This window comes from Micrasema longulum, unplaced genomic scaffold (genome assembly GCF_059751315.1).
Source record: "Micrasema longulum isolate JH-2025_06_02 unplaced genomic scaffold, ASM5975131v1 h1tg001955l, whole genome shotgun sequence".
In the NCBI taxonomy this organism is placed as follows: domain Eukaryota; kingdom Metazoa; phylum Arthropoda; class Insecta; order Trichoptera; family Brachycentridae; genus Micrasema; species Micrasema longulum.
In genome coordinates, this window is record NW_028279129.1 from 80,155 (window position 1) to 94,953 (window position 14,799).

The 14,799-nt window shown below is 31.9% G+C and overlaps 1 long non-coding RNA gene across 1 annotated transcript; it reads right to left on the reverse strand.

Annotated features, from left to right (window-relative positions):
* Nucleotides 1-3,136: 3,136 nt before the first annotated feature.
* On the reverse strand, nucleotides 3,137-5,329 carry LOC148273420 (uncharacterized). The gene is made up of 2 exons (XR_015824584.1): nucleotides 4,393-5,329; nucleotides 3,137-4,332 (listed from the first exon to the last, which is right to left on the reverse strand). It is a non-coding gene; the product is annotated as an uncharacterized LOC148273420 (long non-coding RNA).
* Nucleotides 5,330-14,799: the final 9,470 nt, after the last annotated feature.

A 14,799-nucleotide genomic window follows, 5' to 3' on the forward strand; every position in this document is an offset into this window, starting at 1 on the left:
CTTTTGACATTACCAGACTTAAGATTTTGGTTTATCTGAGCATGCCACTTTTTTCTTGGTCGACTTCGTCTCACGTTACAGTTTATTTTCGCCATATATACTTGTTTTATCATTCTTTCGTCGTCCATTCGTTCTACATGACCAAACCATCTCAGAGACCCTTTCGTAATCTTATCAATTATACCTGACTCAGATTTACATTCTCGCCTAATTTCATTATTCGCAACCCTGTCATACATTGATTTCCCACATATTTGTCTAGGAGATCGTATTTTGACCGCGTTCACTCGGCTTTTTTTTGTCTTTAAATAGTACAAACATAATAAATGAATGTCCTAATATTAACTTATATCTAATTATTATTAAAATATTTAATTGACATGAAGAACATTTAAGAGAAGGTAATATAGAAGTCCATGCATCTACAGGGCTTATGACCTGTCAATGGCTGGTCCAAGTGGCCACTTTACACACTGTGTAACATTCACCATTCTGCCTATATTAGAACATCTATATTCCTTCAATTCTTTCATCTGTTGGTGTTTGTGAAGTTAAAGAGCTGAAACCTTTATTTATGCGGGTGAGATTCATCAAATTGAATTATTTCACCTACATACTAGGCAACGCCTGAAAATATTATTTTTTCAATTTCTATACTTCTTCATGGACCAGGTAATTTATCAACAATATTTTGAGTTTGTCCAAATTTTTGTAGACAAGGACTGGATTCAACTCCCTGGGGAGCTGTTTATATTGACATATTACAACAGAGATGAAGAACATTTAAGAGAAGGAAAAAAAAAACATTTACTAATTTCTAAACAATATACGTACACTTAAAAAGAAAACTTCTACAAAGCTAACACGAATAAGATTACTTTTTAAAACTTATCTGCTAAACACAGGTTTTTTAAATTGACATTTAAATGAAATAATATTTTTTTGCTCTCTTATTTCTAATGGTATTTCCTTATAATATAACTGTACAGCTCGGTGCATCAACGAGTTCTGTGTACTTGTTTTCCTATGAAATGGTAGTCTTACTTCATGTTTATTTCTTGTTTTATATACGTGTTCACATTGATTAGAAAAAACCTTTTGAGTCAACTCTTTTGAGGTATAACCATTAATCATTTTATGAACAAAAAACATTACATTAAAATATATTAGTTTCACCCTTCCTCCGCCAGTTCAGAACAGGTTATATTAAATGCTAACCAAATGTGCAATTTTTTCGAGTCCGTTTTGTATTAGAGCGTTGTGTGTAAAAAAAAACGGGTTAAGAAAATGTAAAACATCAATTTATTTTTACTCACGTCCATACATTTTTTATACAAAATAATATTTTATGTTTATAGTTTTCGACGTGCTAAATAATAAAAAGGCTAGTTTTCTGCCGCCATTTTCTCGGATTTTTTTTTGGAGCTACACGTTTTTAAATAAGTATACGAAAAAATCTTAACTGATTGTTTTCTTTTTGCTCTTATCCAAAAGTGATTTAAAAAAACATAGCACATTTGAATTATGTAAATTGAAGTTTTTTAAATCAATATTCTGTTCATGAAAAATGTGTTTGGGTAAGTTTTGCAAACGCGCCAGTACAAGATAATCAACCTATATATGAACGTAGTTATACAGAAAGCAGCCAGCCATAGAAAAGTGAAACTAAGATAATAGCACTTTTGTGAAAAGGGTGAATAATCGAATCTACACAACAGTTGGAATGTTTTCGACTTTTGACAAATGATAAACAATGAATACATTAGTTTTTTTTTGTTACGAACAAGAATCTAATTACGTACTTGACCAGTTTCTATGATTTTTAAAATACCGTAAGATTATTCTAGTGCTGTGGGTGTTTTCGTCAAATTGAGAAATGCCGTTATTGTGATCGACACTATTTTCAAAAGGTTAAACAAGTTAAGTTATAACAGTTTTTTGTACGAAAACGACCTGGCAGTTTTTAGCAGAACATAAAATAGACCTTACTGCAGCCGATAACACCAAAATATCTTTATTTTTATTAGGGACTGGCTGATTGGATTGAATAGAAAAATATGTATATTTATACATCTTTAACCGTTTTTTAATCCATAGCTAAACATAGAGTATATATCATTATATTTTTACTGTTAAGAATCGCAGCAAAATTCAAACAAACGCAGAAGCATCCTGTGTATATTTTAACAACATGTAGTGAGCATCTTTTTTTTAGAACGTGGTTTTTTATATTTAAATTTTTTTATGTTTTTCTTTTTTATTTGCTCAATTTTATTGTTTTTTTTTCGATACACATATTTTTTTTTCCATAGTAATAAGAGTTTTTATATGTTTATAGAATTTAAGAGATAAGAATATATATATATATATATATATATATACCGGGATTCTTTTAACCCTGTCACATCCGAAACCACGATGATTAGTATGAGCAAGTAGACATATTGCCACATTAAAATATTTTTTTCACACATCAAAATGACATAAACAGACTACAAAGACAGCAAAATAAAATATTAAAGTTAGTATATGACCTGCCCTATCTAACAGCAACTAAAGAACTTTTTAAACAAACTAAACAATTAAAGTAACTGAACTCTTTAAACTAGAATCCTTAAAGTTTATTCATAAGTTAGCCACTGATGTAATTGTAAACGAAGAATTAAAACTGGAAAAAAACTGTAGTAAACATAAACACAATACGAGAATATCAGATAAATATCATATACAATCTTTTAAAACAAGAAAATGACAATCGAGACTAATAAACCATGGACTGAAATTATACAATAAACTACCATACAAAACTAAATAAAAGACTCAGACAAAAGATGTTAAAAATATTATTAGTAACAGTAGAATGTGAATTTTAAAAATAAAAATAACTTGTTAAGTGTATGTAACCCGCAAGGGTTTATCAATGAAAAATTTAAATAAAAAAAAAATAACAATGGATTTTTGTAAATAAATTGCGTATGCTTTAAGGTCTTAATAATTTTTAAATTTATATCATTTCTCTAACGTTTTTCCATTTATAGTTTATGTTCATGTTTACCTTCTTAAATAAAAAAAATAAAAAATAGAGCATTTTTTTTTTCTTTCGAATGTCATATATCCTTTACATTGTTTTACTAATGGTGCTCATTTTTTTTAATTTGGAAACAAATGGACACAACTTACGTTAACACCCAACTAGAATATTCTGTTACTGATAAACACATCAACTTCGCTCGTATTCAACCCGGGATCTAAAATCTCAATTTCCAGATTGTAATCCAAACGAACTGAAAATCTTTTGTCAGAAAGCTGACGATTTGTGGACCGTATTCCTCCGTCCACAAGAGCTAAATTACGGCATCGATTATCGCTTAAGGCGCTAAGTATTTGGCGATGGCGGGTGTATTACGAATGGGGAATTGTAGAGGAGGGATGTTTAGTACAAACCCTCTAAACCTATGAATCCCATGGCAGTATATTGAGGACTTATCACCCCATAATCGAGCCCCGTACCGAAGAAATCACGAACCCATAAAATGAAACTTTATCGAAACGGTTAAGGAATCAAAATGTCAAATCAATGAAACTGTTCGAATCAGTATGGTGGTTATATTTATACTTCTTTTATGGGGTAATGCATTGGCATATTAATATTTAGACATGCCTTGACACTTTACTCACGCTTGAACGCTCAGTCATGCCCAACTCGTATTTACAGTACCCGGCAACATATATCGTACGTCGGCATTGAGAAAGAGACTGTCGATTATATTTGAATTTGTAGAGCTTCGTCTTTGTCTTAAACGTGTCACGTGTAATGTCCGCTATACAAACGTTGATTTTTAAGAATTAGCCGGTCGTAAGTAAAATTTCAAAAGTGACGTTAAAAATACCAAAAAAATCCTATGGCCGAAGAAATGTCACAGTAACAAAAAAATACCATCCCCACTCGCGCACCTTTCAACGTGCGCGCGCGCAGCTAGTTGAAACTTGGTCGTCTCGCGAAGTGCAGGTCGTCATTGTTCTCAAGGCTCCGTGTAAACGTTTATAAACAAAGATACATTTTGTGATGTCCACCAAACTTTTAAAAACCATTGTAAAGAATTCGAATAATTCAGATAATAATTAATATGTCTTGATACTTTTACACGATTTTTAACTTTATTTTATATTATTTGTAGAACTTCATAAAAAGGTTGTTTTGTAATGATTTTTTTATTTTAATTTTCATGTTTATAAGACATTTTGTTTTATTATCGCCTCAGATCGCGTAATGTTTGTTATTGTGCTGTATACTTTATATATTAGGCTAAATAATAACATAAAATTTGAGTGCTGATGGCTGCGGATGACCAAGTCATAGGTTTTTTAAAGGATGAAATAAAAAAAAACAACTTTCGTTCAAAATGTAATAAACTGCAATTTTTTTATTACTTTTGGCACACCTGGTACCTCGAGTACAAAGACATTGAGCCTTTAATATCTTTATGATGAAATACAACAGCAATATTTGCTTAATTTGGATGAAAAAACTCAATACATATATGGAAAATCACATTTTGTCAAGTAACGGTGATACGCCAGATAATTTACGCACTTTTGAACAAAGATTTGCGTACCTTCAAACACCACTAAAGAAAATAGTCTAAATTCCATAGAAAAGAAGCATTATTTCTCAAAACCAATAAAGTTTGGTTAGAAGGAATAATGAGGAACTTCAGCCCTACGGGAAATTGGATACAATTTTTTTTTCTTACGCGGGGTAAAAATTAGAGCATTAGATTGTACTGCAAAGTTTCTTGAAAATGTACAGAAAAAATAATAAAATATATTTTGATAAAAACGCACTATTTTTAATGACGTCACTGCTTCATGTGAATCAACCTATGATTTGAGAGCTATGGAAGATTTCCGGTCTGCTTGTCGCTTCTGGACCAATGGGAAGAACTGAATGAGAATAAGCGGAAATGAACCTCTGACGTTACACGCGGAGTCATTTCAGAAATACAAAACTTTGAAAAATCGTAGCGCCGATAATACGATATATAAAAATTAAAAAAAATATTTTTTACTTAGTTTAACTTAACAGTCTATTAACAAATATTTTTTTTTTTTTAAACTACTGAACTTCCTCATTGAAAATGCCTTATTACCCATACGACAGTTGTCGAAAGAGGCAGAAGAAGCCCGAAATTAGCACTTTCGATTATATCGTGAAAACTACGCAAGAATGTTCTCGAGGGAGGAATGTAACCTTGATATAAACAGTCGACTACTGTCGAGTTGAGACTCATTATTATTGAGTAGCATGAAACAAACAAAAATAAATAAACCAAGATCATTTTGCCCTGAAACAATCAATATGTTGCCATCAGCTGACCCAAATATCAAATTTAATATTTCAGACACGGATCAAGAATTATCTATTAATGAATAATCAAATCTTTTTTTTATTTATATCCCTACAGAGATGAGGTAGAATTACTAGTACTTAATTTAACTCGGAAGAGTCTTAACTACATAAAATAAAGTAATCTGCTTAGTTAAAATACTTAACTTCAATATCAATACATAGATGGCGCTCCAACTCGCTTGTGGATGGTTTCTCAAATTCGTAACATAAATACAAAAATCAAAAATGTTACCTGGTGTGGATATTCGCTAATAAGCGGAATGGGAAATGTTGTAGTACTTAAAGTGGCCACTTAACCCAGCCAATGACAGGTCATAAGCCCTGTAAACGCTCGAATATCCATAATCCTGAATTTGAAAAAAATTCTACCTCATCTCTGTAGGGATATAAATAAAAAAAATATATACCTACTCCCCCTTGGGAGAAAATCCAGATTTGTGTGTTCAAGTACACGTACCAAAAATAATGTTGAATAATCAAATCCAAAATATGTATTTGCATTTAAATTATTTGTTTGTGCCTAAAGTATTTTTTTGTTCGTGAAATTTGTCATGAAAAATCAATTGTGTGTTTTTTAAGTTCACGTGTTTTTTATTCACTATTTTGCGGGAAAAATATTCTAATTTTAAAAAGGGCAACACTTTACACAAAAATTTATAATCCAAAGTCAAAATGCACTGTAAAATAATTTTGACCGCCAAAATCATTTAAATCAACGTATGTTTGTTTGTTAATCTTTGTTTTTAATTTTTGGATAAAATTGTAAGATTCAATATGTCCATGTATTTGTTATTTTCTCAAACTGAATGGTTTGGGTAAGTAGAAAGAAATTGCCTTAAGGCAATATGCCCGCCCTTATATGTATGTATATTGTATATGTATATAAAGTGTTAAATAAATAAATATGTGCGCTAGTGATTGTTAAGCGTTCTTAAGGACGCCAAACGGTTTGGACACTTTTAAATAAACTCAGACTTATCAACATATTACAACAGAGATAGAAGTCTAGGCGTCTACAGGGCTTACGACCTGTCATTGGCTGGTTTTTGTGGCTTCTTTACATGCTGTGTAACATTCACCATTCTGTCCATATTTGAACATCTATATTCCTTCAATTCTTTCATCTGTTGATGTTTGTGAAGCTGAAATCTTTTTTTTTGTGGGTGAGATTCGTGTAATTGAATTATTTCACCTACATACTAGGCAACGCCTGAAAATATTATTTTTTCAATTTCTATACTTCTTCACGGTACAGGTGGATTTATCAACAATATTTTGAGTTTGTCCAAATTTTTGTAGACAGGGACTGGATTCAACTCCATGGTGAGCTGTTAATATTAATATATCAAAACAGAGATGACGAACATTTTAGAGAAGGTAATATAGAAGTCTAGCCATCTACAGGGCTTATGACCTGTCATTGGCTGATTTAAGTGGCCACTTTAATTAAATAATATTTTTTTAAAGAATATTTACCATATTTACACCGGTGAAATACAAATGTGTGATTGCGCAGCAGGATTATACGTCGAGAAACGTAAATATTTTGACATTTAATATTAGGTAGTCACTGATATTGCATTGTGATCGCGAATACGATAAACAACCACGGTGAGAAATTGTTATCACGTCGATAGTTATTTGTGATTGAGCTACATATTTTATTTATTTTTTACTATTTTTTATTAGTTTATTTTTCCATCCATATATTTACATACAATTTTAATTACAAAAATACACTTTAAAAAAATACATCTTAAAATTAAGCTATAACATAATTTGGATTAAATGCCCACAAAGACTTCAGCGTCTGAGCGTGGGCTATTACTTTTTTATTAAGTTTATAGCATATAAAAATTGAAAAAAAAGAAGAAAAAAAAAACAAAAATAACATTCGCTGATATTACGAAAAGAGGATTTATTAGCAGTATGCATTTTTTTATTTTTTTAAAGGTGTCTATTTGTTCCCTTCATTTAATCCAAGACCTCAAACCTACTTTAAACTGTACCAGTGATTTAATGTTTTGTACTTCCTTAGGTAGAAGATTGAAGGATCTTGGACCAACATGTAAGGAGTGCCTCTGTGCAAACTTAGTTCTGCATTCTAGAACTAATAGTACACTAACGTATCTATTGCTAATACGATTTAAATTATTGCTAAATAATTCCCTATTTAAGTGAACATATTTCAGGCGCTGAAATAAATATAATTTTCTAAAACTAACGAGTCCGCTCTCTACGTATAGTCTGTCGTGGCGCGCCACGATGCAGTCCCGATCCAACGATTTTTAAGTCTGCGTCAGAGTGGGAGGTTATGCCGCGTCACAACACACCAAAACAATGTGTTTCTTGAAACGTCTCCTTAAAATGCAACACACTAGAACAGAGTAATCTAACCACTACACACTAAGGCGGACTTATATCTCCACTCGATTATCTTATTCAGGAATTTTACCTACGAGCAACTGTCGAGTTAAAAACACTCGTCCAAGATTCTAGTTTTATTTCAGCCACAGAACGGTATTCTTCTTTCGGCTGGACAGTAATAACAATAAGGCAAAATAATAAATCTATTTATTTATCGGGCAATATCCTTGTTTGTAAGTCAATTAAATTTATGAGTTTAATCTCCCCGTATCAGGAAATCAGCCCGGCTAAGGGGTGCGACAATGCAAGGATGAATCAACCCGGAAACGGCTGGAGGCGTTCCAAATACAAAAGGCAAATGACGTCTGATGACCATAGATAAAACTCATAAATCTATTTCGGTATTATGCAATTCAAACCGGGGCTAAAAGATAGCTCATTGATTTTTATTTTATGAGAAGGGGTTTTTATACATGGGTCCATAATTTTAGAGAAAAATTCAAATAAACTTTATTTAAATATAATAATACATCGAAAGTTTTCTTTATTATCAGTAAAATAAATTTAATGTGGCAACCTTCTCTTCATTAGTGCGTTCGCCTATTATTTATTTATTTATAAATTAAGGAAAGCATACAGTCTTTCATACAGTAAATCTCCTGGGTGGATAGAGTCCGAAACGATGATGTTCTCCGACGGAAGAGGTACTGAGGACCATAAAGAGAAGAAAACTTGAGTACTTTGGGCATGTGATGAGAGGCGAAAAATATAAAATTTTACAAGTCATTCTACAGGGAAGGATTGAAGGAAGACGCAATACAGGTAGAAGGCGCATCTCTTGGCTTAAGAACTTGCGCGACTGGTTCCATTGCCTTGTTCAGGGCAGCTGCCAATAAAGTAAGAATCGCAATGATGATTTCCAACCTCCATCGGGGAGAGGAACCATAAGAAGATACAGAAGATACACAAGAACAATTAAAAAAAGTAAGACCAATTACAGATTTCACATGAATTTATTATGAATGCAGGAGAAGAGGGGAAAAAGTAATTAAAATTTAAAATACATATGGCTTTATAAAAATAAAAATATTAAATAAGAAGTACATGAAAGGAAGAAGACATTACATAGCTCCATAGACTTTCCTCCCCTCTCTGCTTCCATGAACATTTATATTTTTTATTAAAAATTCACAACCAACAACAATTAATTAGATGCAGGTAGTAGATGTACATATGAATAAGCAAAAATTAAGAATTGAAATAAAAAGTTAAAATTAAAAATTAAAATTAAGAGTTAAATTAAAAATTATTATTAAAAATTAAAATTAAAAGTTAAAATTAAAATTAAAAGTTTTAATTAGAATTAAAAAAGTTAAAACTAAAAGATAAAATTAAAAGTCAAAATTAAAAGTTAAAAGTTAGGCAGGAGATAAATTTAAAACGTCTTTAACAGATTTGATCAAAATATTGTATTTACAATGTAATATGTCGATGTCACTAAAACTGTCATTATAGGTAATCTGTATTCTTCGAAGAGTGCTATTTTTCATATAATTAGTCATTGAGTTATTGTGCTTGAGGTCCCGGGATCTTTCCTAGGAAGGCCGATATGAAATGTCATTTTGTAGGATTTAGCTGGTTGGGGGAGACTGGAGCTCCTACCGCAGTTGGAGATTAACAAAAAACACGCAATTGATGTTCCAAGATGTATTTATTACATGGCGAATAAATATACGGAACTTTTACGGAGCACGTGAATGGCGATGATGAATTGAACTGACTGCACATTAACTACATATTGGAGCGGACTGTTTAGGCTGACTGAGCGTTACCACGACCTGTAACACGTTAAATACGTTTATTTATATTTTAACATATCTTTAGCTTTTTAATCTTTATTTGCTATTGAATATGTTCTGTAACTTGAATTATAAAAATAAAGCTATTATTTCATTGGTTGGTTCGAAGAAATTGCCATTTTGGCCAATGTACAAATAACATTACAAAAAGTTAAATAACATTACAAAAAAGTTACAGAACACAGCGCTATGGCACAATTTACAGGGCTTATGACCTGTCATTGGCTGGTTTAAGTGGCACTGTGCAGGCAGAAGGGTGAATGTTACACAGTGTGTAAAGTGGCCACTTAAACCAGCCAATGACAGGTCAAGAGCCCTGTAAATGCCTAGACTTCCAAATTCCCTTCTCAAAAATGTTTTCCCTCTCTTTTGCAACAAATTTAAATATACACAATATAAACAACTCCTTAGGGAGAAAATCCAGCCAGCCTGCAAGCATTTGGACATACTCATAACATTGTTGGACAATTTATGCCGTTTATGTAAATAAATGAATAAAATACTATTTTTTAATAAATCAAAAATTAGTTTAATCATGGATGACAAATTAAATTATAAATTCTAATTAATTCCGTTTCCCTTGTAGCTTGCCAAGCATTGTATTGTATCAGGTACTTTCAATCATTAATTCCCCTTCATAGCGTTTAGTACATTTAAATGAAGACATCGTTTGCACCATACAACACTTGTTGGACTAAGGACCCGCTCCCAACATCCCCATAAATGATAATAAATTCCGTATACATATACAGTATATAGTACACGGGGAAGGGGTGACAACTCACTCAAAGGGATGCAAATAGAGATCCGGTGTTTTTTTTACCATGGCAACAAGAGGGATGATCATATCTCCCGCTTTTGGTAACAAAGACGTTGAAAAATATTTCATCATATTTTTATTAGGAAAAACGGCGAAAATATTTAATTAGTAAATCAAGTCCCTTATTTTAAAAAGAAGGTAAAAAAAACGTTTTTAATTACTTTAGTCCTCATTTTGGAAAATAACATTACATTTTATAATAACTATGTCACTTTATTTATTTAACCCTTCCCCGGTGATGTGTAGCTAGTACACATTGCGTCTAATAACTGTAATATCTTTATAAATATAGTAAAAATTGGGTTTAGATTTTCAGTATTCCTCCATTACACATTTACGTATCGACTGAACTAATTTGAAATCGGGGATAAATTATACTCACAGTATACCAATGTTTCGCAGTGTTGCGTATAAAGAAACAGACATGTGGTCTAGTACTAGCTTACTAGCAGTACTAGTATTAGTAGCTCTTAGCAGTTAGATTTAAAATATTATCATCTTTGAATTTAATTATGGTTAATTCAAGACATTCCCTATAAATCTTCCATTTTTCTCTTTTCAATCTCTTAATTTTTTAATGTGTAGTGACTACACAGCACCTTAACGAAAGGGTGTTTTTAGGACAGTAAGGGACAGGTTAAAATGAAACACTTTGTAATTTTGACCACATAAGAGTAAAAGAGGAAAAACTACTAAGTGTTTAATTTTAAATAAATTCAAAATGTTTTTTCCGCAATGTAAATGCTGAAACAATAAATAATGTTTAATAATTCATTTAAAAGTACACCCGTTTAAATATGAATGAACTTATTAAGGCTTCTTAAGGACAAAGGACTCGTCGAGTACCTCCGTTTATTTGCAACAATTCGCGAACAGTATACTCATATAATGCTATTCTGAATCGACTCCATGTACTCGGCAACAACTATTCCGACGTTGCTGATATTTTTAACATAACGTATAGTTTATATAAATCAACTCGATTTAATCAATATTTTGAGTTTATCCAAATTTTTGTAGACAAGGACTGGATTCAACTCCCTGGGGAGCTGTTTATATTAACATATTACAATAGAGATGAATTTAAGAGAAGGTTATATAGAAGTCCGGGCATCTACAGGGCTTATGACCTGTCAATGGCTGGTTTAAGTGGCCACTTTACACACTGTGTAACATTCACCATTCTGCCTATGCCTTCGATTTAATCATTTCAAAGATGGTAAATGGTAATTTACATTTATTAGATTATAGTGATTTCTATGTTTACTTTTGATTAGTATATTTACGTGTATATTTATTTTTTAGATTACTTTGATTTTTATTTACAATTACAACTACAATTTTTTTTTTTTTTAGACAGAAGAATTTCATTGTTTTTAATATACTTATATTTAGTACCTCTTAAAGAAAAAATATAAAAAATATTTTCCTTTTAAAATTTTTACGAAACTGCTGTGTTAAAATATAATACTTATAATATAATACTTTATATAATATAATACTTTTTAATATGATTTTTATGTTTTTACATATTAAAGTGTTTATATTCTTTTAAATATAATATGTATCTTCTAAGGTAAAAGGCACTGCGTGCCGTATATATTAATAAATAAATAGAATAACAATCCAGAAAAACAAGTTATAAGTAACAAATAATAAAATTCCAAGGAATACAATGTAAAAAAGATGATCCGATATAAATATTAAAATATAAATTATACAAATTTAGATTCATACATAATCAAATATACGAAATAATCTTATCATTGAAATCATCAAAATAATAGTAAAATATATTAGTATTGAAAAATATACTGTGTCCCTTATTTTAAAAACCGAGTAAAACTATATTTTAAAATTATAAAATAAATATCTTATTTTGAAAAAGGAATAAAATCAAATTTGTTAGTAACCATATCCCTCATTAAGAAAAATAAGTCAAATAACACTACATTTCAGTGATTTATTGAAAGTTGGAGATTTTCTTTAAAAAGGAAGGAATATGATAATAATAAGTGTGTAACTAGCGTGTACTCCCGTTTACTGCCAATAACAGACTGATTGCACAAAATAATTCTTTTGTTTTTTTCTCTTTCACACAAATACCGGCCACGGAACAGCGTCTCTGTTTTCCTTGATATAAGTTCTATTCTCGTGCTCTTTCTTACACAGCAAAATTGTGTTATTGGGTATCACTTTCATTGGTATCACTTTCACTTTGGCATCACTTTCATTCATAAATTATTCTTCACATCATCATCATCATTCCTTTTCCGCATCTAATGGTGCATAAAGCACTGCATTGGTACACCAATCGCAGCGTATCTTGGTCTTTTTTTGTTTCATGAAGGCAAGATGATCAGTCTAACTCTTCAGGTACCAGTCCAGCGACTATGAAATATTATTTTAAAACACCCTTTTAAATAAATATTTCATGTCAACCATGTTGGGAATCGAACCCGATACCTCTCACATAGTATGCAAACGCGCTGACCACTACACCACGAGGCCGACAATCTTTTTACTTTTTATTCTTCGCGTAGTAAGGGTAAATAATTTTTGTATCCAGCATATTCATACAAATTTAGCAACAGGCATAACCATAGGTAGGTTGGTCCTGAATATCGGAATATGAAACAATCTATGCTGTCTTAGGTAATTATCAGGAACATACAAACTAATGCTCATCATAATCTTAGAATTATCGATCATACCGCGCAACAATCGATAAAAATGTGTAGTCAAATACACATTCCTTCTAGTCTCTAAACTGTTGTGGCCGAGCATACCCTGGAGAAACTCGGTCGGGTAGAGCCGAGGATAATACCCGCACTCTCTCATGTAGAGATATTTCAGAAACTTCTTTTGGATTTTCTTTATCTTTTTCACTCTCGAGTCTACTTCGCTCCAAGGAGTTGTAAAGAGTTCTCAGTACGCGGGTATTTTCGAAAACCCTACGCAGAACAAATCCTAACATCTTCAATGCATTACCACTGATTGTCTCTATGTGGTCATGAAATGTCAGAGTGCTCAACGTGGACGCCAACGAGTTGGACTAGTCAAAGTCAGTAGTGTTGCCGGCGGAATGCAACTGGGTATTCGCAGCATTTTATAGAATCACACCCTCCAGCAAGATGTGACTCCTTGCGATATTCATCCCGAAAGACAAAATCGTAAGTGATCGATTGCATCAGACTTCACTGCGCCATATTCATCACATACAGCACTACCCTGTCATGTCAATGTGTACGTATTGTAGATAGTTACCCCCACACAGCGATATTAGATATAGCGGGGTGGATTATTCTTATTATATTTGCCGACTTTTCCGCCTGATTGATGTCCTTGTTTGAACCCCCTCCCTTCTGTTCTTGTACCGAGAGATTATTGGAGGGATGAAAAATCAGACGTTTATGATTTCTGTCTTTTTATTTTTAGAGGATATATGGTGGCAGACGGTTATGTTTCCCCGTGATCTCCGCTTTACTATTCTGGGTGTCCACCTGCCATCATTTTGCAACGCCAAGTGTCCTGCCCACTGTCATTTTAATTTGACTGCATGATTTATGATATCTACGGCTCCTTATTTATTTATTTCTTATTCAGTACATCAATCACAAATAACTATGGGCGTGCTAATAAGCGACGTGATAACAATTTCTCACCATGGTTGTTTATCGTATTCGCGATCACAATGAAACATCCGTGAACAACTAATATTAAATGACAAAATATTTACGTTTCGCGACGTATAATTCTGTTGCGCTATCACATATTCGAATTTCACCGGTGTAAATATGGAAAATATTCCGAAACTGCTAATTTTATTTATTTATTTATTATTTATCATGCCATTCATTGCATTTAGCCGGCGGTTGACAAGCCAAATGTCAAAATAAACAGTTGCCATAGTAATTGTAATTTAATTTGTCAATCAATATAAATAATCACTTTTTTGTATTAGATACTCCTTACTCTTTTGCAAATAGAATTCCAGCCGTCTATGCGCTCAGTAGCTGCAAGACTTGTTGCAATCTAACTCCTATGTTTGTAAATTTGGATTTCTATTAATAATTTCTTAAATATCACTAAAACTCTAAACTTCATTGTCAAATGAAAAAATGTAAATGGGAATTAAATTATAATTTCAAATGCGGAACTTAAATCCTAACCGTCAATGCGCTATGTAGCTGCAAGACGTGTTGGGATATTTTAAAGCGCCCTTGAGATGATTTTCACAAAAATGGCGTTATATACATAATCCACAATAATAGTAGCTGCTTCAATAGGTAAATGTTATCAAATATTAAATATCTAAATTTGGTAAATGGGGTCTAGAATTC